The following is a 23,064-nucleotide window of genomic DNA, read 5'->3' on the forward strand; positions in this document are numbered from 1 at the left end:
ATTCATGGAAGCGGGAAAAACGTAAAAACACGGGAAACAACTAAACTCGAGGGAAAGGAGGCCAAACTCGGCTCAAAAGAGCCAAAGAGGCTCTCCGCTACCTTTTCAAGAGGTAAAGCCAAGAGGCCTCCTTGGCCTTTCCGAGCCAGGATGGTCTCCTAAGCCTCGACTTTAGCCTTTTCCCGTCATGTTGCACATATTACAACGTTATACGAGCATAGTGAGCAAAATAGAAACGCGTGAAACGATTACATGCATATAACCGGTCAAGGATCACCTTATCACCCCACAAACGCGATGAAACTAAAGAGACCTACTCCTCTAAGAGTCGGGAAGTTATACTTACACCTTGGGGCATGTTTTGAGGTGGTTTTGAAGCTCGAAGAAGCCTGGAAAAGGGATGTACAGTAGCGGGCAGTGAGGGACCCGAGATGGACTGTTTTGGCACCCCGGGAAGAAATCGGCTTGCACGGGAAGCTCGGGATGGTTGCTCGAAATTGGCACTAGCTTTCTCCACTCCCAAGGGACTGTTAGAGGTGGTCGTGAAGAGCTGGAAGCATGCCGAGGCTCGAGCAAACCCGGAAACTCAAAGAAAGAACCGGTAAGTCCAAAGAAAACCCGGTAAGGAAAATGGAAGAAAAATGAGGTCTTGCTTGGTTGAACGGCTCACGGCATGTGACCACCTTGTCACAGGGGAGAGTGAGGGTCATGAGGAACCCCTCGAATGTGATGGCACAACTCACCTTGGCCATGGGATCGAGAAAGAGCCGACTAGAACTCGGGAACCTTAAGAAAACTCAATTTTGTGCTGGTCTGATCCGCAAGGCTGGAGGCTTCAAATGTAAAAATTAAGCTCAGAAAATGTGAGATATGAAGTTTGGTTGAAGTTGGCTTAAGTCGAGTGGCGGTCTCCGAAAAACGGTTGAGTTTTCGGGCAAAAACGGCCTTGTTCTGGGCTGAGGAAGGGTTGGACGATTTCTAGAAATGAGGGGGAGGTTGAAAGTGTTTTAGAGGGAGAAAGCTTAGAGAGAGATGGCAAGAAGAGTTGTGATTAAAGTGTCTTGCAATTCGGCACTTATAGGATGCTTTAATGAGTCAAATTAGTGAATTTAAGTGCAATTTAGGAGAGGATTAAGAGGGCATCCGAATTTGGTTGATTAGGGAGGGGAAGTTGTCTTCCAAAAGTGACGGGAGTTGATGGATGGAAGAAAGGAAGTGATGGGGTGCAAGAGATATTTTGAAATTGTGTGAATGGGGGGAGACTTGGCTTGCTTTTAGCCACCCATAGAGAAAACCATGGCTTACGGCTTGGAGGCTGGCTCGGCTTGGCTTGACTGGCTCGTGGGTCTCACTTGGCAAGGGAGAAAGTCAGGAGAAGCTCGGGGCTCAGTTGGTCGCGCATTTAATCTCTTTGGCTTGCTTGAACGACGAATTGTCAATGTACGCGCGAATGCGATTTTAATGAGCCAAATATTGCCATGCTTCGTATAAGGAAATGCTCGGGTGGCCCGGGGACTCGAAAGCTGATTTTGATCTGTTTGGATGATCAGAGCGAAGTTGACCGTTTCTGTTACCTGTTTGCGCCTCTACGTGTTGAACTGCTCGTATCTGTGTGCTTTATTCTTTGGGCGGAACGGCTTACTCGTCGACCTAAGCTAGAGATCGAGAACCGGAGACGTCCTAGGGATCTGCGATCGGAGCTTTCTTAGGGTTTACCGAGTGTTTTGATGTGTCTGGAGATCACTATGTTCTCCGTTTGTCGGAAACAGACCTTGAAGGTTAGTCGAGGGACGTTTGAGACCACTTTAATGCTACTCGGGAGAGCTTGATGATTTGCTTGGTCTGAGGCGAAATGGTTTCCCGAGCCCTAGAGGTTGTAGGGAATGGGTGGTGCGAAGCTTGGGTATTAACATTTCACAAAACAAACTCTGAGCGCGGGATTCCATTTGAAAGGGGCCCTTTTTTCGCTTGAAAGGTACTCGGGAAACCTAAATGATTCGTGCAGCGCGGTTAGTGTTTATTTCCCGGGCCCTTGAGGTCCCTAGGATTGATTGGCGCGGATTCCATGCACAGACGATTCACTAAAAGGGTCTCCGGCTATGTTTTTCTGTAGAAAGGGCCTCGTTTTCCCGAGTTTGGATCCACTCAAGAGATCAGAATGACTTCCGAAAAATGGTCTGATACCTATTCCTAGGTCCTGGTAACCTTTGAATGTGGCCAGGCTTATTTCCTGGTGTTGTTGATTTGTTTGTAGAATGGGAGTCCCGGGAGCTCCATTGGAAGGGTTGTTTGTGGCTGTTCGGGGTGTCCCGGATTAAGCAAATGATTTCCGAAACATGCTCGGAGATGATATTGGTCATTTTGGGACCAAGAGGAATTTTTTGGGTCCCATATTGGATACCTTTTGACACTCTGGCACTCCGTCAATGAATAGTATTGTCGTGTCGGTTTCTGTCATGTTGATGTCTGTTGCTCGTCCGACCTCTCCGGCTCCTTGCTGTGACCTTTCTGGGGGCCCTAGCTTCTCCTCTGTAGTCCCTACCCCCCGAATGTCCGATTGCCCCTACTGGCCTAACCGTGAATAGTGGCTCGGGTTTCTCCGGGGCTTTCTTCTATTGTGTTGGTCGAGTAGTGATCAAGGTTACCATTGCTGTCTCCCATGGGAGCCGGTGGACCAGAATGGGGTGCTGACAGCTTGTCCCTCTTTGGTTGGGTGCTCGGATAGAGGATGCAGCCAAAGATTATGAGAGGCACCTGGTTCGGTCCTAGCGACCGCCTCGATACTCTCCCTAATAGCCGTTCACTCTCTTTTGGATGTGTGGGAGGAAAAATGTGCGAATGCATGGACCTATTGCGAAAATTAAGGGAATTATGGCAAGGAAACGGGAAAGTGCATAGAGGCAAAACGGAAACTTAAAAGCGGTAAACGCAGAGCCGAAGCCCGGAAGGCGGTAAATGCGGGGCGAGAAGCCCGGAAAACTGTAAATGTTGACCCGAAGTCCGGAAAGCGGTAAATGTTGACCCGAAGTTTGGAAAGTGGTAAATATAGACCCCAAGTTCGGAAAGCGGTAAATGTGGACTCGAAGTCCGAAAAGCGATAAATGTGGACCCGAAGTTCGGAAAGCGGTAAATGTGGACCCGAAATCCTGAAAGCGATAAATGTGGACTCGAAGTCCGGAAAGCCGTATATGTGGATCCGAAGTCCGAAAAGATGTAAATATGGACCCGAAGATTGGAAAGCGGTAAATGTGAAGCCCGAAAAGCAGTAAATGTGGACCTGAAGTTCGAAAGTGGTAAATGTGGACCCGAAGTCCGAAAAGCAGCAAATGTAGACCCGAAGTCTGGAAAGATGTAAATGTGGACGCGAAGTCCGAAAAACGGTAAATGTGGACCCGAAGTTTGAAAAGCAGTAAATGTGGACCCGAAGTCCGAAAAACGGTAAATGTGGACCCGAAGTTGGAAAAGCAGTAAATGTGGACTCGAAGTCCAAAAAACGGTAAATGTGGACCCGAAGTCCAAAAAACGGTAAATGTGGACCCGAAGTCCAAAAAACGGTAAATGTGGACCCGAAATCCGAAAAGCGGTAAATGTGGACCCGAAGTCCGAAAAGCGGTAAATGTGGACCCGAAGTCTAGAAAGCAGTTAATACGGGGCCGAAGCCCGAAAGCAGTAAATAGGTTTCTCCAGTGTTATCAGAACCGGACCGGACATCGAACCGGCCGAGGCATGGGGTCATGGGTTCATGGGTTCAACCGGGGGTTCGATGGGTCGGACCGCTTGTTTATTTTTAAAATAAATAAATAAATATTATTTTAAGAAAATAATATAAAATACAAAAAATAAAAATAAAAATGGTAATATATATTAGATAATAATTAATATGTGTCCAAAAAAATATAAGAAAAAATTATTTGCATCTGATTGTAAATGACTCGTAGAAAAGAACTGATTACTGGAAATTGGGAATTTTTGGTTTAGACAAATTCACATTGCAATGCGCCTGTAAAGATGATTACTGGAAAAGAAGAGAATTTAGCCTTTATAGCCAGAAAGCAAAGGCAATGACCGCACATGACAATAATCAATAACATCGTGCAGGTTCCATCCACCATTACCACGATCAAACAGCCTCTAATTTCTAGCAAAGATGATTAAGATAGTAAAAGCTTCCAGTCCAATACAAGTGTTCAGGAACTGGGCAGCTGCCCATTCATTACATAATTTGAAAAGCAACAAAATGGAGATTTTTTTTTCCATCCAATTTTCCAAGATAGACTACCATCAGGAAGACAAGTAGAACTTGTCAGAATCAAAACACCAAATTACTCCACAAGACACCTCAACTACTGCTTCTACAGCTACCACACATCACACATGAAATCCCAATCTCTCATCACTGTCAAGAACATCAGATATGTCATACTGGGTATTGACATCACCCAAGATTAGTTCAACCTTTTTATCAATGTTTAGGGAATTGGGAAATCCAGTCCAATGCCTCAATTTGTCATCGCAACCACAAGCAAAGGAGAAGAGGGAGAGGAGCGACGAACCGATGAAGAACAACCGGAAGAATCTCGAAGATGCACTCTGCAATTTCCGCTTGAGTCGAGGGGGTTTCGAAGGAGAAGAAAAAGAATCAAAGGAGGCAGAGAAGATGAGCTGATGAAGAAGAAGAACAGGAAGAGCACAACAAGCTTCAAATGCAGGTAAAGCAAAAGAGGTTGCACCGATTCAAAATTAACTCGTGCAAAAAATATCAGTCTGTGCTTGGAAACATTACCAGTTGACATGCAACCGTTAGTCGTGTCACCAAGAGCATGGACATGGAAACCGTGGAGCCTCGGCTTGAGCCTAGAAACACTTCCAGTCACTGTGGTAGGTCTTGCAGGGCAATTGAGAATCAAGACAAAGTCATAAAGGATCAATCTTAGCCGAAACAAAAACAGGGCCAATGATTTCTCAAAACAATGTCCAAATTAGTACCATTTCCTTCCTGTGTGAAGAAGACAGTTCCGCTGACTCCCTCGCTACTGCCAAGAACAGAAACAGCCTTCACCATCCTGTCTCTGTGATCTGGACGTGCGTAAACGAGAAAACTATATCAAGGACTGATCAAGTAGAGCGTTCAAAACAACGAAGAAATCCTCAGTCCACGGATACAATCTCATCGCTGATCGAAGCAGTCTAATAAGGTGAAGCAGAGCTGAAGAGACCTACGCGAGGTCGATTAAGCTCGGATGAGTAGACGGCATGAACACCACACGCGATGGCATAATCAATCGCATCAGAGCTCATCAATTAGCAAAATCACGGCAGCGATCGAGGAAAAGACGATCAAGAGAGCTCAGTGAAACGATGAAGAAGCTGAAGAGAGACGGATTGCAGGGAGATTGGAAGATGAAACTCACCTTAGAGCACCCCTTCTGAATGCCGAAGCCGCTGAACTAGGGTTTCCAGATCCACTTAGGTTGATTTCCGATTCGGGTCAAGAGATTCGGGTCGGGTTTCCTTTAAAAATCCAAAACCCATCCAACCGGCCGGTTCGAATGGGTTCGATGGGTTTATTAAAAACTCGGCCGATTTTTTGGGTTCACCGATTTTTTTGTGCATTTTCGGTTTTTAAGAGAACCGGACCTGTCATAGGTCCGGTTTCCGGTCTGACCGGTCGAACCGGCCGGGCCGGTCCGGTTCTGATAACAATGGGTTTCTCAACTTGAAAGCGGTAAATGGGTGTCTCAATCCGAAAACAATGAATAGGTGTCCAAACCCGAAAGTGTTTAAATGGGCGTCCTAACCCGAAAGTAGTAAATGGGTGTCCTAACCCGAAAGCAGTAAAGAATGGATGTCTAAACCCAAAGCAGTAAAAGGTGGGTGTCCAAACCCAAAACAATAAAATGTGGGTGTCTAAACCTAGAGCAGTAAAAGGTGGGTATCTAAACCCAAAACAGTAAAAAGTGGGTTTCCAAACCCAAAGCAGTGAAGTGTGGGTGTCTAAGCAGTAAAAAAGAGTGTCCAAACCCAAAGTAGTAAAGAGTGGGTGTCCAAACCCAAAGTTGTTGTATGGACCCGAATGTGCTCTCGTCGGGGCTTACATGCACGCGACCGAATCTCGCGGCTTGAGAGTGTCCACCTTCCCAGGGATGCGTGACGGACACGCGTGAGAAGGAGTCGTCACTTATCATTTTACGACCCGAAGGTCGAGGGCCGATAAGTTACTCGGGTCTAGGGGTATGGAACACCTAGTTTTGCTAAGGCATTGGTCTGTGCGGAACTGGAAAGTTCGAGTTCGGGGGTTCATGTTACATGCGGGCCTGTATCCCGCACGCCCTTTCGGTACTCTGGTTTACTAGGCTTGCAATTTTATTTCATTTATCGTGTGAATTAAGCTGCGCACGGCTTACACGTTTTGACACCGGAAAATCGGTGAATTAAACGATGTCGATTGGGGAGCCGAGAGAGAAGTAGGCATGTATGTCGGGGAATCGGTTCACAATTTTGCGTTACAATTCATCAAACTATGATGTTTGAATTCCTGCGTGAACCAGAACCGCGAAATCTTGGGATTACTCTTATCTGGGCAAGCATTGGGCCGATTTGATTAATTTGAGTCTCGGACCGTTAGCTCATTGACTGGGATTCTTACAGAATGAATGTACAAAGTAAAATGTTCTCACAATACTCTCGAAAACAATGAATACTAATTACAAATGGTTGAATCCCAGTTAGTTAGCGTTCGGTTATTATTTCGCTCAGACTCGCCGTGAGTTCAGGGAAAAATCGAAAACATGAAATTCAAAATGCGCTCTCAGTGGATAAGGCGTTGGACCTTGTGATCGATGATTAGGGCGTTGAACCCTAAGTACAATGCGTCCTATGGGTCGGGTTCGACTTGCATGGACAAACCAGAGCGGAAAGATAACAAACAACATGTAGATTGCAGACAATGTGTTTGTTATTGTTGAGTGTACGTGGATTAATAAATTATTAACCCAGGGGTATTTTGCAAGCAAATGCCATATGCTAAACAAGCAAACATGTGTAAAACATTTTTGCATTCAGTTTTTTTTTGAGAACTTGACAAATAGAGTCAAATCTAATGTGTGTGGACTACTTTTACAGTTGTTATGTATTGTGATACTGAAATTCCACTGAATTAGCCAAACTCGTGTTTTGACCATAGATTTGAAACTTAGAGTTCCACCTAACCATTATCTAATGTTTGGTTAGGTCGAGGGAAAGGTTTAATCAGCATTTTGAATGTTTGGTGACAAAGATAACCGTTCTAGTTACTCGAGTCTACGATAGGATGACAGAAACTCATCGGTGGATAAGAAAAGGCTTTGTAGATAAACCTGCACCTGAACATGTAGCCTATTCTTATCCTAATATCGTAGTGTTTCTGTCAAGCTAACCTTAGGGGTGTCGCTGAATTGTGAAAAGATGATTTTGTCCTTTATTTGAAAATTATTTTTAGAAAAGGGAAACATTGCAGTGCGGGCCACCTCGGCCTATATCCAGTGTCGACCAATCCCCTGGATCATCCAGGGTTATGCAAGAACCCTGAAAAAGCCAAAGAATAGGTCGATCTAACCGGAAGTGATTTAGAAAGATCTTATGTATCCTGACTTGAGTTACTTGAAATCAAATAAAAACTCAAGTTGAGACATACAAGTCCTTTCTAGATGTCTATGCTACATCGGACTGCACGTTTCATGTTTTAAAATAGACAAAATTTAGAAAGGGCATTAACGTCATTTGACAACTCATTGCGCGAGTTATCAGTTAATTTCCAATTCATGCAAACTTTGTCAGTGCCAAGTGGGTTTAATCATGTGAGCATCCCGATTAACCCGTTTGTGAATTTATGACTTGTAAAGTATTGCCGAATGTAGCAAATGTACGGGTTACAAACAATCAGACAAATTATGAATTGATCCACTGAATGAAGTTTGAGTACCCGAAAAACTTAATTTAATGAAAACGATTCATGATACGGAACTAAGACGGGTCCAGGAAGGTCGAGGATAATTTGGTCAAAATGACCAAAATATCCTCGAAACCCAAATGGCCCAAAAAGAGTCATCGATATATGAATTCATGCATTTTTACTTTAAAAACAATGTTTTAAAGACATTTTAATGCGGGATTTACGACAATATCGAAATTGCAATTTATAGAAAAATTTGAGAAATGGATTTCATCGAGGTAAATAGACCGTTCTTGACTCGAATAAGGTCGAGGAACCTTCGGTTCTTTCCTCTTGGGAATAGCCGTGGGTTTCCTTGACCCATTTCGGGTTTCAAGCGTTCTCTTTAACCCAATTTCGACTGTTTCTCGCATGCTCAAACGTTAAACACGATAAATGACACGTATTTAACAAAAGCCGGTATCGCCATGAGTTTGGAAAATGTATTTAAACATATAAACACGCACAAATATGTTATTTATGGAATTAGTAAAACAATACTAGCTCCACGGATGTGGGAAAATATAAAGATTCGGGAAACAATTCAAATCAGGGCAAGGAAACCGGTCTTGACCCGAAAAGGTCAAGAATACCCTCGGTTACCTCTTCAAGAGGTTAATTCAAGAGGCATCTCGGCTTTTCCGGGTTGAGATGGTTTCCTTGACTTCAATTTAAATATTTCCCGACATGCTAGCACGTTAAACGATAATAAACATATATGATATAACATAGAAGTTGCATAAAAATTAAAACTTGGAAGTAAAACATGCATAAAACCCCTTATAACTCCCTAAACACAACAAAAATTTAAAAGTCCTAGCTCCTCTAAGTCGAGAATGGTTATACCTAGTCCCGGGATGAGGGATGGGACTGTAAAAATTCGGGTTGGGCCGTTGATCGGTCGGGCTTGGCCTTTTTTTCCAATGAACAGACTCGAATAGCACAGACAGACCCGACTGGGAGCCGTTTCGACCCGATTGGGCACCTGAGAAGGAGCAGGCCGGTTCGGTTCGATTCGATTGGATTTATGGCCGATTCACCTCAATTTTGGACAACCAAGAGGATTATGTGGTGACCTCGTCCTAGGTGGTCCCCAGACCTGTCGGGTTGACCCGTATAGCCCTGCAAAGATCACGGAAAACAAAGTACGTATGGGAAACAGACCCGACTGGGCAGTTTCCGGGTCGGACGTCACCACGGTGTCTCCTGAAGGAATTTTGAGGCAAGGTCAACAGCTCCCAACTCCTAACTGACCTCCGGAGGTGATTGTGGTGGTCATTTTTTGAAAGGAGTCTTGGATTGACCCGACCTGCAAGAAAACCGCAAGAACAGTTAGAAAAACTGACCCGACTGAGCAGTTAAGCTGTTTCTTCTTGCTGGGTTAAAACCAGCGGGTTTTTCTTAGATTTCTTGACTCCTTGACACCCTAGGGTTTTGTGGGGAGGTGTTTGATGGGATTTAGTAGCTCAAACCGGTTCGAAAAGGCTTGAAACTCAGGTGGGTATTTTTTACTCGAGAAGGACCAAAAATCTTGTTCGGTTCTGTGGTGGCTATTCCGATGGGTTGGAGGTTTCAAACTTAAAATCTATGCTCAGAAATGGATAGAGGGGGTCAAAAACATGTGGGATATGAAATTTTCTGAAGTTTGGATTTAAGCCGGGATGGTAAATACCATGATTCCGACTTAAGTCTCTGGTGTTTTGCTTGGTTCTTGCTTGCTGGAAATGGCTGACTGTGCTGCGATTTTCTTGGGGGAATTGAGAGGATTTGAAGAGTGAGGAATGCTAGAGAGATGGTGTGTAGGAAGTTGTCATTAACTATATGACAATAATGCAATATATAGGCAAAGTTTAATGACAATTAAGTGAAGAAAAGCACCATTGATTGCATGCTTAAGGGATGGGCGGTTTTGAAGAGTGATTAGGGAACGATTTTGATTGAATGAAGATAGGATGCATTGATGAAGAAGTGACAAGAGCATTGATGAAGATAGAGTGTTATCTTAGAAGACTTAAGATATTTGTTCTTGGCAAGTTGAATAAGAGAGCAAGAGAGCAAAAGAGCAAGGGAGAGGGCGGCAATGGGCAAGGGCGGCTGCCCTAGGGAAGCTTGTGGGCCCCACGGTCTTGAGAGGAAGTTCGGGACAAAGTTCAGGTCTCGATTGATAGCGTGTTTGAGGTTCGTGGCTAAAACGAACGTCGAATTGTCATTATTTGCATGAAAACGGTTCAAGTGAGCCCAAAATCATCCATTTTGCCCAAAAGAATGTTCGTGTGGTTTTTGAGCTCGGAAGCCGGTTTTGCTCATTTTAGGCTATCGGAGCAAAGTTAGTTGTTTCTGAATGCACATCTCGTATCTGCATTCCGCGTTGGTTATTTTGACGTGCATTGTCAATCAAACTGAATAATTGCCAATGTGAAGCCGGAGACGTCCTAGGAGTCCGAAGCCGGATTTCTTAGAATGGTTTCTGAGTTTCTTGGATGATCCGGAGATCAATGCGATCTCTGTTCGTTGAGAACAGACCCCGAAAAATTGAAAAAGTGCATCTGACGCCCTAAAAGCATTCTTCTTAAGGCCTAGATGGATTGTGCAATTCCGTCTGAGGATTTCACATTGAGCCTTGGGATGAGTGACGATGTATTGGCCAACCATCTGATGTCAAGTTTCCACGAAAAATACATCCGTTATGAATTTCCATTAAAAACGGTCTTTTCTACCATTCGGAGGTCATTCGGGGAACCGAAAGGGATATTGTAGTCTGATTTGCCAAATTGCATTTGTCCACTATTGTTTTTGGGGCAATGCATGGCTAACTTGGATTGTCGATGCTCTATCAGACCAGTCTTCGGATATGGTTTTCCATCGAAACATATGCTTGTTCTGTCGCTCAAGAGTCGTTCGAGGAGTCGGTGTTGTGCGCACCCAAATTTTAATCTCGTCGAGGTGCGCAATGCGCGTGCCTATGCAATGCGGCTTGGGAGTGTCCACCTTCCCGGGGAAGCCCGGCGGACGCGCGTGAAAAGGAGTCGCCACCTACCATTTTACGACCCGAAGGTCGAGGGCCGGTAAGTTACCCGGGTCTAGGGGTACGGGGTACACCTAATTTGTTAAGGCAATGGTATGTATGGAACCGAAAATTCAGAATTCGGGGGTTCTATTACGTGCGAGCCTATATTCTGCACGCCCTTTCGGTACTCTAGTTTGCTAGGCTTGCCATTTTATTTATTTACCGCGAGATTTAGGTTTGCATTCTCCTCGCCCGTTTTGACACCGTAAAACAGATGCATTGATCGATTCAAATCAAGAATCCGAAAGGAAAGTAAGTTTGTGCGTCGAAGAAACTATTCACTATCCTAGCTACGGTTCGTCGAACCATGGTGGTCGATTCCCCATGCGCACCGAAACCGCGAAACATTAAATCTACTTGTCTTTCGGATAAATGAACCGACTCAATCAATTTTGCACTCGGACCTCTCGCTCGCCGAATCGGGGATCCTTACAAGTGAATAAATGTACGAATAAAGTTCCTTACAATGTACTCTCATGAAATGCAAAATACAGCTGAATAAATGAATCCCCGATCGGTTCGCATTGGGTCAATATTCCGCTCTGGTTCATCGTGTGTTTTAAATGACCGATAAATAAATTAAAACAACGTGGGCTCAAAGAGCCAAGGTCGGGTCCAATCGGACCAACGGGCGACATAAGTTGCCTTCCACATAGGCCGTACTTGGAGCGTAATGGTGGCTCGAGGTTAGATCCCATTCCGCACTCGGGTTGCGTGCATTCAGTGTGTGAGGGGGCGTTGGACCCTGTGTTCGGTGGTTTGGGGCGTTAGACCCCGTGCAATATGTAACCTATGGGTTTGGGCCCGAACCGCAACAAATCAACAAAAGAAAATGGAAAATAGAAGAAAACTGATAAAACTGACGGAAAATTGATAAAAACTGACAAATACAGACGAATATAGACAAGTTGTGTGTTAAGCCGAATGTACGTGATTTAATCGGTTATTAACCGAGGTTGATTAGCAAACAATGTGCCTAACTTAGATGAGCAAAGAGAGGGGCTAGGATACGGCTCTAGGCCAATTACATGTGTAAGTTTGTTTTAAGACTTTATTATGAGAAATGTCACTGTGGTTTCACTGAATATGCCAAACTCGTGTTTTGATTCTAGATTTGGAAGCCAGTATTCCACCTATCCATTATCTAATGTTTGATTAAGTCAAGTGCACGATTAATCCAGTTTTGTATGTTTTGCGATAGTGGTAACAGTGCTAACTACCCGAGTCTACGATAGGATGACAGAAACACCGAAATTGGAAGAAAGGGGCTACGCGAATAACACTCGCGCTTGAACAGGTTGCTGGCCTTCGACCGTGAATCGAAGTGTTTCGATCTCCCTAATGCCTAGAATGTCGGCGAATCACGAAACAACAGTTACGCCCTTGAACTATAAAATGTGTAAAGTGTATGTGTGAAATTTGAGATCATGTGACACGAATTATCGAAAGTCGGTAGTCGGTGCCAATCAATCCCTCGGGTCCTTCGGGGTCATGTCGACCCCAAAAGAGTTGAGAAAGTGATCGTTCCGCCCGGGAGTGATCTAAGGAAGGTTCGTTCACCCCAACCCGAGCCGGCTCAAATTGGGCCCAGACTCGAGTCAAAGTGCACAAGCATTCCCTAAATGCCCATGCTACGCGTGTTACATGTCTCGGTGTTTTTGACATTGTGAATTTTAAAAGGGCATTTCCGATGGTTCATGACTCGTCGACACGATTAGAAATTAATAGCTTATTCGTGCGATTTATTTTAGGCCGAATGATTTACTTAGCCGAATGATGCGTCCCATTTTCCCGTATATGGAATTATTAGTGATTATGACTTTGAGTTACTAATGTTATGGATTTGGTGGGTGTCAGCACCCCATTTTGGCCCACCGGCTTCCCACACGAGGATTCCCGACCGAAGCCCGGGACACTATTCATCACCCAGCCATCAGAGGCAAATAGGCGGGCACGGGGTCATGAGCAATAGGAGAAAGAGCTAGGCCACTGAGAAAAGCGGAGGAAAGCCATCAGAAGAACGAACGAACAAGGAATCCCAAAAATGACGGGGCTGGCACGGTGCCCAATATGGGACTCCAAAAATCCCTCTCAGTGCCAAAGTGACCAACGACACGTCCGGATGCATTTCCGAGGCAAGCCACATGAGCCAGGACACCCCGATCTCTCACGGACGCCTTTTCTAACAGAGCTCCCGGGGCTCGCTCCACTGACAAGTAGACGGCCCCCCAAAACGGGCCTACAGCCACCCAAGGACCACCAGGGTCGGGGAACAAGCTTCAGATGACCTTCCGGAACTCGACTCGGTTTCCCGAGGGACGTTTCAGTGGTCACGAACGTCTCTCGGCGAGCCTTCGGGGCACTTCCACGGAAAGCAGAGATCACAACGATCTCCGAGCACCTCACAACGATCCCCGAGCACCTCAAGACATTCAGGGAACACTGAGAAAATCCCGATCACAAGTCCCTAGGCCTTCCCGGGCCTACGGTCTTCGTCCGAGGGCGACGAGCCAACGATCCCCCACGGGGCAAAAGGATCGCCAAAACGAATGTTAGGATGCACAAAGAGCAATCGGGGACCGAGGGACACTAAACTCCGCTCCGAATGCCCAAACATGGCAAAACCGACTCTCGAGGCGCCGAGTCGCCCGAACGTTCGCTCACACGACGCATGGCGATATTAGGCTCATTCAAATCCTCGTCGTTCAAGCATTCCAAATCTACAAATTAATTGAACATTGGAGATCGGATGCAAGCTCAATCAAGTTTCAAGCATTTTCCGGCTTTTCTCTCAATCGAACGGGACCCACAGCTCAGCCAAGCCGAGCCATCAAGCCACGGCTCAACCCCAAGCCGCGGTTCAAACCCTCGGCTCCGACATGACAGCCCCAAGCCGCGGCTAATTCCCTAAGCCGCGGCTCAATTCGGTGGCTCCAAGCTTCAAGAAGCTCCCCCCCTCCACACATTTCAAATCCTTCTTACACCCATCACTTCCTATCACTTCCCCATCACCTCCCATCAACTTTCCCTTCTCTTCCTTTCCCCACACTCAACAAGACAACTTCCCCACCCTAATCTTCCCTCCAAAAATTCGGAACCCCTAAGCTCCCCCCTCTAATTGCACTTAAACTCACTAATTTGGCTCATTAAGGCATCCTATAAGTGCCTAATTGCAAGACACTTTAATCACAACTCCTCTTGCACTCTCTCTCTAGCTTTCTCACTCAAAAACTCTCTCAAATTCCTCTCAAACTCCAACAATTCGTCCAGCTTTCCCTCAGCCCGAAACCAAGGTAAAATTGCCGGAAAACTCAACCGTTTTCCGGCGACCGCCACTCAACCCGAACCAAACTTGACCAAACTTTATATCCCACATGTATTCGACCTCCCGAGTCCATTTCCAGTGTTAGTTTCGGCATTTGAAGCCTCCAGCATGCAGTTCCAGCCCAGTCCAGAATCGGGTCCCTAGGGAGTTTCTCGGTTTCTAGGCGAGTTCTTCCTTCCCGACTTATCCGAGCCTCAAACAAACTACATATCCCACATGTATTTGACCTCCCGAGTCCATTTCCGGTGTTAGTTTTACAATTTGAAGCTCCCAGCAGCCCGAACCAGCTCTGTCCAGAACCGGGTTCAATAGGTGTTTTCACGGCTCCCCGGGCTCCCCGGACATTTCCACTACCTCACGACTATGGCGAGTCGTGCCATCATTTCCTAAGGGTTCCTCATGACCCTCACTCTCCCCCGTGACAAGGTGGTCGCGTGCCGAGAGCCGCTCAACCGCGCACCACCGCCATTTCTCTCCTTTCTCCCTTCGCAGATTTTTACCAGTTTTTACCGGTTTTCTTTGCATCTCTCAGGAAAATCGACATGTCTAATCTTCATGAAACCACTGTAGGCATGATCCTCAGTCAGTTAGAAGTCCAATTCCACCGACCTTGCACCAAAAGACCACCGGGAGCCTCCCGTAGAGTCGTTTCCTCATCGGGTGCCAGTCGGGTTTATTCCTCTGGTCGTCTTTTATAACCCGAATTTTGCAGGAACGCACAGGTCAGCTCGGGTTGCATCTTGCTACGAGCCACCTATCATCGTGATCCTCAGTCAGTTAGGAGTCCAATGCCACCGACTTTGCATCAAAAGACCACCGGGAGCCTCCTGTGGAGCCGTTTCTTCATTGGGTGCCAGTCGGGTCTGCTTTGACCCGACTGGGTCTGTCCTTTTTTACTGACCCGACTTTGTTTTTGATTTCCAGAAAATCTACGCATGCTTTCCTCCCGAAACCACCACAGGCGCGATCCTTAGTCTTTTGGGAATCCAACGCAACTGGCCCCGTGCGAAAATTCCATCCCGATCAACCGATACGGCCCCGACAAGCCAGACTGCCAGTCGACCCGACTGCTCCGATTCGGGTCTGTTCGTTCCAGCCGAGTCTCCCGACTCCCTTTGCCACTTCTCCGACTCTTTCCTCGTGTTCCGAGGCTAGGTAACACTCCTCTACGACTTAGAGAAGTTAGGATCTCCGATATTCTTTTGATATGAGGTGTTAAGGCATTTAACAAGTTGAAATGCATGCAAGTTTACGTTCTTACCTCCTCCCATGCAAATGTACGTCGTTTATCATGCTATACGTCGTATGAACACATGTATCATGACGGGAAAGAACTTAAATCGGGATTGAAGAGGTCGCCTTGACCCGCGTGAGCCACGGAAACTCACGGCCATTCCTCATGAGAGGTGGCCGAGAGTTTCTTTGGACCACACGGGTCCAAGGAATCCTCTTTCGCCTCGAAATAAGTCGGTTCCCGTATTTTCCATTTCGTCGTTGTATGAGTCGACGCCGTTTTATTGATTCCTTTAAATATTTTGTTTGTGCATGTTTGTATGCCCGTTTGCGTAATTATGATCATGGCGGCATCGATTTGGTTAAAACGTGCGTTACTATCGTGCTTGACGTATTATGCATGCAAGATACGATCGGAATCGATGTAGGAGGCCCTCCATAACCCGAGTCGGGTCATGGAGAGCTCTCGGCTCAACCTTTGGAGGAGGGGCTGAGATCCCGGACTTAGGACGGTCTCCTTCGTTGTTTCGGAATCGTCCCTTGGAATTGAGTGTACCCATATTTTGTGTTTCTATCGTCGATCATGTGCTAGCCGTCTCCTAGGAGAGTTAGCTTTGGAAGATTATCCGTCAAGTCCACAATTCCTCGATATAAGATAATCACCGAAGAATCTCACAAATGGGCAAACGGGACGTATCATTCGGTTAATTAAATCACTTGGATTAAATGATCGGACAAATTAAACATTAATCCGTAAACGCATCGATGGTTCATGGAACGACGGAAATGCCCTTTTCCTTTAAAAACCCACAATTTCAAAACACCGAAACGTGCAACACGAATAGAACCGACGTCTAGCGAACACTCGCGTGCTACGACTCGAGTCCGGGCCCGATTTGAGGCGGCTCGAGTCGAGACACGCGAGTCTTCCTTAGACTCCTTCGTGTCACACGATCTTCAATTTGCATACGAACATCATAATTTTATCGTCCAAGGGCATAACCGTCATTCCGTGATTCACCGATATCCTAGGCGCTAGAGAGTCGGAAACACCTCGATCTATGGACGAAAAAGGGCTACCCGTTCGGGTGCGAGTCTCATTCGTACGACCCATTCCGTCCACTTTCGGTGTTTCTATCTCCCTATCGTAGATTCGTTGGGGAGTATTTTATTTCAGTTACAAAACACAAAGAACCGGACTAATCATACATCCGGCCTAATCAAACATTAGGTAATGGATATGCGGAATGATAGATTCCAATCTAGAGTCAAAACATGAGTTTGGCTAATTCGGTGGAACCGCAGTGACACTTAACTGAATAAGAGTCATAAAACAAACACACACATGTAATTGGCTTAGAACCTTATCCTAGCCTGCCCTCTATGTTTGCCTAGGTTAGATGCATTGTTTGCCAATCAACCACGGGTAATAACTGATTAAATCACGTACATTCGAATTAATACACCACTTTTCTGTATTCACCGACAATTGTCAGTTGTTGTCTGTATTGTGTCAGTTTTATCAGTTTTCTTCTGTTTTGTCTTTGCATATGATGATTTATTGCGATTCGGGCCCGAGCCCATAGGTTACGTGTTACACGGGGTCCAATGACCCAAACCACCGAACACGAGGTCCAACGCCTCCTAATTCACTGAGCGCGTGCAACCCGAGTGCGGAATGGGATCTAGCCTCGATTCACCGTTACACTCCGAACACGGCCTATGTGGAAGGCAATTTGTATTGGGCGTGTGAAACGGATCTAGATATCACCCGGGAGCTCGATCGGCCCAACGGTTACAGTGGAATCAACCGATTCTCCTGCAAACCTTGGATCGATCGGACCCGACCCCCGGCTCCTTGAGCCCGCGTTGCCTTAATTCATTTATCGGTTATTCAAAATACACGGTGAGCCGGAGCGGAATAGTGGCCCAATGCAAACCGATCGGGATCCATTTACTTATTCGGTTATACTTTGTAATTGTTCGAGAGAACATTGTGAGGATTCTATTTGTATGTTCATTCATCTCCTTGTAAGGATCCTCGATCGGTGAGCGAGAGGTCCGAGTGTTGGATCGGTTAAGTTGGTCTATCGCCACCAAAGGGTGAGTAAGCTTGGATACTCGTGGTTTCGGTTCACGCAGGGAATCAACCATCACGGTTCGATGAACTGTAACGCTAAGATAGTGAACCGACTCCTCGATGCACAAGCCTACTCATCTTTCGGACTCTTGGCCCAACTTGATCAATTCATCGAATTTACGGTGTCAAAACGGGTGAGTCGAGCGCAACTCTAAATCACGCGGTAAATAAACAAAATGGCAAGCCTAGCAAGCTAGAGTACCGAAAGGGCGTGCGGGATATAGGCCCGCACGTAATAGAACCCCCGAATTTGGAATTTCCGGTTCCGTACGACCATTGCCTTAGCAATTAGGTGTACCCCGTACCCCTAGACCTGGGCGACTCAACGGCCCTCGACCTACGGGTTGTAAACAGTAAGTGGCGACTCCTTCTCACGCGCGTCCGTCGCGCATCCCCACGGGAAGGTGGATACTCCCAAGCCGCGTTTGCTTAGGCGCGCGCATGCGTGCCCCGACGAGATTAAATTTGGGTGCGTACAGTGGGCAATCATCCAAAACTAACGCGCCTAACATGCAAACTAATGCGTAATTAACGAATAAACGAAGAATGCAATTACACTCAATTCCAAGAACCGATTTCGAAGCGACAAAAGAGGCCGGCTTAAACTCAAAGAGGGTCACGGGGAATTCGGTCATTCCCTAAGGGAGATGACCGAATATTTCCTTGACTCAATTTGAATTCCGGAAGGTCTCTCGTATCCGTTCTAAACGTTTCTTGCATGCATAAAACATCAAACATAATAATAACATACATTTTGCAAAGCCGATACCGCCATGATCTCGGGTGCACAAATAAACACATGATGCAAACACAACCATTGTATTTAAGGGAATCGATAAAGCGGCACCGACTCACGAAGGAGAAAAAATGTAAAACTCGAATCGATAATACGATGTAAAAACGCATAAAAACATAAACTTGCATACGAATCAGTCATGGACCGCCTTATCGCCCCACAAATGCAAGGAAAACGTAAAAGTCCTAACTTCTCTAAGTTAAGAATGGTTATACCTAGCCTCGAGATGCGGAAAAAGTCGAAGAAAGTCGGAAAAAGGGGTTCAGGAAGTCGGTTCTGCCCCCTGGAACGCATAGACCCGAATCGGTGCAGTCGGGTCTGCCAGTCGACCCGACTGGCAGTCCGGTTGTCGGGGCTATACCGATTGATCGGGGTGGCCTTTTCGCGCAGGGCCGGCTGCGTTGGATTCCCATGAGATTGAGGATCACGCCTACGGTGGTATCGGGAGGAGAGCAAACGTAGATTTTCTGGAAATAAAAAATAAAGTCGAATTAGCTAGCAGAAAACAGAACCGGCTGAGCGGAACTGACCCGACTGGGCAAGTCGGAAAGAAATGGTTGTCCTGGAGGCTCCCAGTAATATTTTGATGTAAGGTCGGCGGCTCCCGACTCCTAAGAGACCGAGGATCGCAGCTGTAGTGGCTTTGTGCGGATTACACATCTAGATTTTCCTGAAATAAAAAACAAAGTCGGGTTTGCTTGCAAAAAAAAGAACCGACTGGGCAGAACTGACCCGACTGGGCAGGTCGGAAAGAAATGGCTGTCCTGGAGGCTCCCGATAATATTTTGATGTAAGGTCGGCGACTCCCGGCTGAGGATCGCGGCTACGGTGGTTTCGTGAGGATTGCACGTCTAGATTTTCCTGGAAGATGCAAAGAATACCAGTAAAAACTGAAAAAAAAAAATCTGAGAAAGGAGAAAGGAGAGAAATGGTAGTGGTGCACAGTTGAACGGCTCTCGGCATGTGACCACCTTGTCACAGGGGAGAGTGAGGGTCGTGAGGAACCCCTAGGAAGTAATGGCACGACTCGCCAAAGTCGCGAATGGGAATGGCACGCCTAAAGGCCCGACTAGGACTCGAGAAGGTTCATGGGCGATGTTTCTGTGCAACTTAGAATCCCAGGGCTGGAAGCTTCAAACACAAAAAGTAAGCTTGAAAATGGACTTAGGAGGTTGAAAACATGTGGGATATGAAGTTTGGTCAAGTTTTGTTCGGGTTGGGTGGCAGTCGTCGGAAAACGGTTGAGTTTTCCAGCAATTTTGGCCTTGAACCGAGTTGTGCTTGAGCTGAACGAAATGTTGGAGTTTGAGAGGAATTTGAGAGATTTTTTGCGAGAGAAAGCTAAAGGGAGAGTGCAAGAGTGAGTTGTGATTAAGTTAATGACCCAAGAAGCTTATATAGGAAGACTAATGATGCAAAATTAGTAAAATTAAGTGAAATTAGGGGGGTGCTTAAGAGGGATCCGAATTTTTGAATGGGATTAGGGAGGGGAAGTTGTCTTGTTGAGTGTGGGGAAAGGAAGAGAAGGGAAATGGACTTGATGGATGGAAGGATGGATGGGAGAGGTGTAAGAGATGTGTAAGAGATATTTTGAATTGTGTGGATGGGAGAAGCTTGGCTTGCTTTTAGCCACCCATAGAAAGGAGTCGTGGCTATTGGCTCGGCTCAGCTCGGCTTGGCCGGGCTAGCTTGAGGGTCCCACTAGGTTAGGAAGAAAGCCAGAAGAAGCTCGGGGCTCGATTGATCGTGCGTTCGATTTTCGTGGCTCGTTTGAACGACGAATTATCAATGTATGCATGAATACGATTTTAATGAGCCTAATATTGACATGCTTCTTGTAAGCGGATGCTCGGGTGACCCGGAGACTCAAAAATCGATTTTGCTCCGTTTGGATGATTGGGGCGAAGTTATTCGTTTCTGTCGCTTGTCGGGGCTCTCTTAGTATTTCCCAAGTGTTCTGATGTGTTCGGAGATCACTGCAATCTCCGTTTGTCAAAAACGAGCCCTGAAGGTTTACCGGGAGGCGTTCGTGACCATTAAAATGTCACTTGGGAAACCGATATGCTTTCCTTGGTCCGAGCCAAAATGGTTTCCTAGGCCCTAGGGGTTGCTGGGAGTGGATGGTGCAAAGCTCGGAAGTCAACATTTCCCCGAAAGAGCTATGAGCGCAAGATTCCACTTGAAAGGGGCCCTTTTACTGTCGGAATGGTACTCGGGAAACCTAAATGGATTGTGTAGTGTGATCAGGGTTTATTTTCCAAGCCCTTGAGGTCCCTGGGATTGATTGGCGAAGATTTCGTGCATTGACGACTTGTTAAAAGGGGTTCCGGCCATGCTTCTGTGCAGAAAGGGCCCATTTTTCCCGGTCGGAATCCACTCGGGAGGCCAAGATGAGTTCCTAAAAGTAGTTTGAAACCTGTTCCCTGGCCTCGATGACCCTCGTGTGTGTGTAGACCTGTTTCTGGGTGTTGTTTATTGGTTCGTGGATTGAACGTCCCGGGAGCCTCGTTAGGAAGGTGTCTACAAAGATTCGGGGGTGCCCCGGCTTAAGCAGAAAGCTTCTGAAATGCGCTCGGAGGTGCCATTGGTTATTTTGGCACCAAGATGGATTTTTAGAGTCCCATATTGGATACCTTATGACGTTACGGTGATCCGGTGGTGAATAGTGCCATAGTGTCAGCTTCCGTTGCCCCGATTTCCATTATCTGCTCGGCTTCTTCGGTTTCTTGCCGTGTCCTTTCTAAGGGCCCTTGCTTCTCTTCTGTGATCCATGCCCCCTGATCATGTGTTGCCCCGACTATGAATAGTGGTCCGAGCTCTTATATGCCTTGTTCTGCCGCGCTTGTCGGGACGTAGTCCCGGTAGCTATTGTTGCTCCTCGTTGGAGTCGGTGGACCAAAATGAGGTGTTGACAGGTGTGACTTCCGAGGATCAATCTGAAGCAATGCTCATGCTCTGTATAATTGTTGGATGTGACTGCATCTGACATCGGACACTAACTTTTCGCTGGTGAACCGGCGTTTTTGGATTTTCCTTGAAAAGTTGTCTATATTTAGAAGATTGCTCTGTATAGAGCAGATGATCTGCGAAATGTGTTTGAAGACACATTTCATCTGTTTGGCACTACAAGGGATTTTTGGAGTCCAATATTGACTATCTTCTGATGATCGAGCGAACCAACGGAAAATAGCATTGTATGTGTTGCATTATGAAAATATTGGTTTGGATGTTGTTTAGACTCTTTGTTTGCTCCATATATCGCTGAATGATTATGTAAGTTTTTCTGTGATATGCTTGAATCATCTGTCTATATCTGTTAACTTGAGAATGAATAGCGATTTGCTGCTCTGTTGAGCCTTCTCTGTATCAATACTCAAGTCATGGCGTGAATTGCTGTTGATGTGCATTGTATGAACTGGTGAGCCAAAATGGGGTGCTGACAGCTTGCCCCTCTTTAACTGCGTGATCGGGTAGAGGATGTGGCCAAAGACATTCAGAAGCACTCCAGTTTGATAGCGATGACCAATTTGGTACTTCTAATGACCTTCTTTCTCTTGTTTTGTATATGTTGGAAATATTGTACCTAATAGAAAAATAAATAAGGCAAAATTAATCATGGATGAGCTTTGCAGAAAATAAAAGAGTATTAGCATAAAGGAAATGTTGCATGCATCGTGAGAAAAAGTTCTTATGAAAAGTGCATGTATAACTGAAAACGCATTGTTTGATTGAAAGTGCTTGCATGAAGACAATGCAGAATCAACGGGTAGGGCCGGAAAGCAGGGAAATGAGTGCTTGCTTAAAGTAAATGCAAAATCAACGGGCATGGCCCAGAAAGCAGAGAAGGGAGTGCTTGCTTAAAATAAATGCAGAATCAACGGGCATGGCCCCGAAAGCAAAGAAGGGAGTGCTTGCTTAAGGTAAATGCAGAATCAACGGGCATGGCCTAGAAAGCAGAGAAGAGAGTGCTTGCTTAAGGTAAATGCAGAATCAACGAGCATGGCCCGGAAAGCAGAGAAGGGAGTGTTTGCTTAAGGTAAATGCAGAATCAACGGGCAGGGCCCGGAAAGCAGAGAAGGGAGTGCTTGCTTAAAGTAAATGCTGCATTGCAAGAGACACAGGCACTTGCCCGGCGGGTTTGCAAGAGGCACGGGCGCTTGCCCTGTGGGTTTGCAAGAAATGCAGGCTCTTGCCCAACAAGTTTGCAAGAAGTGCGTGCGCTTGCCCAACGAGTTGCATGATGCACGAGTGCTTGCTCGGCAAATGCATTACTTAAAGAAAAGTGCATTGCTTAAAGAAAAGTGTAAAAGATGAAGGCAAATGTTGGGAAATCGCATGAGGTATGGAAGGAGTCATTGTGCTTCATCCACCACTAGGCATGTCTGTGTTGCAAACGATGTTGTGACAGAATGCTTCATTGCTTGTCATCTGCTTGTAATGCAACTGAGTGTCTGAAGTGCTATCTTGAAGGTTTCTCCTCGGATTAAGGTTGTAGTTCTCAGCGTAAGGCAGACATGCATTCGTCAAAGGAATA

The sequence above is a fragment of the Punica granatum genome, chromosome 1, assembly GCF_007655135.1.
Source record: "Punica granatum isolate Tunisia-2019 chromosome 1, ASM765513v2, whole genome shotgun sequence".
Lineage (NCBI taxonomy): Eukaryota > Viridiplantae > Streptophyta > Magnoliopsida > Myrtales > Lythraceae > Punica > Punica granatum.